The sequence below is a fragment of the Schistocerca nitens genome, chromosome 2 (genome assembly GCF_023898315.1).
Source record: "Schistocerca nitens isolate TAMUIC-IGC-003100 chromosome 2, iqSchNite1.1, whole genome shotgun sequence".
In the NCBI taxonomy this organism is placed as follows: domain Eukaryota; kingdom Metazoa; phylum Arthropoda; class Insecta; order Orthoptera; family Acrididae; genus Schistocerca; species Schistocerca nitens.
In genome coordinates this window covers 713,872,009-713,872,724 of record NC_064615.1, presented here as the reverse complement: position 1 = coordinate 713,872,724, position 716 = coordinate 713,872,009, and the positions used below count along the sequence as shown (strand labels likewise).

Genomic DNA, 716 nt, shown 5'->3' with positions numbered 1-716 from the left:
TTGAGGCTGGAGAGGGAACCAAGAAGAGCGAAAGGAAGGGAAAGCTACAAACTCGGTTGAGTTTCAAAGGAGAGAACAGAATATTCCTCTGTTTGTTTAATCGAAATAAGAAAGCATGGGCTTTCAGCGATAAAGCGCTGAAATGAGTGTCGCGTAGTAAGAGAGAAACGTAGGCGGTGGTCAGGAGCATTGCGATAGGGAAAAGGAAACAAGCTGCGTGAGAGATACGTAATCAGTAGCCGACTGTCGTAACAGCGGACCAGTGAACTGGCATGAGGCCAAGGGAAGCGGTACCACAGAAAGAGAAATATCAGTAGAAGGGAAAAATGCTGCCAGTAAGGGCATCAAAACCTGATGCGACATCACAGTAGTAATAGACCTTCCTGTTACGTCTGACGAGGTGGCCGAGTGGTTAAGGCGTTGGACTGCTAATCCAATGTGCTCTGCACGCGTGGGTTCGAATCCCATCCTCGTCGAATGTTTTTACGTTGCTTAAATGAAAAGAGGTTGGCATGTCATTCGTGGTAGTTACATAATTTCTGCATATCTATATAAATAAAATAGTAAATGTTCGTTTGTTCGAAATCTTAAATCGCCGAAGATTCTTCAGAGACTGCTTCGAAATTTTGACACCACTTTGCATTCGAATATGCGCGTGTTTTTATATGCTTTTGTTTTAAATGTGTATGTAAATAAATATGTAATGTATAAAGCCG

The 716-nt window shown here is 42.6% G+C and overlaps 1 non-coding gene across 1 annotated transcript; it reads left to right on the top strand.

Annotated features, from left to right (window-relative positions):
- The first annotated feature begins 394 nt into the window (after nt 1-394).
- Nucleotides 395-476, top strand: Trnas-gcu (transfer RNA serine (anticodon GCU)). Its single transcript has one exon. It is a non-coding gene; the product is annotated as a tRNA-Ser (tRNA).
- Nucleotides 477-716: the final 240 nt, after the last annotated feature.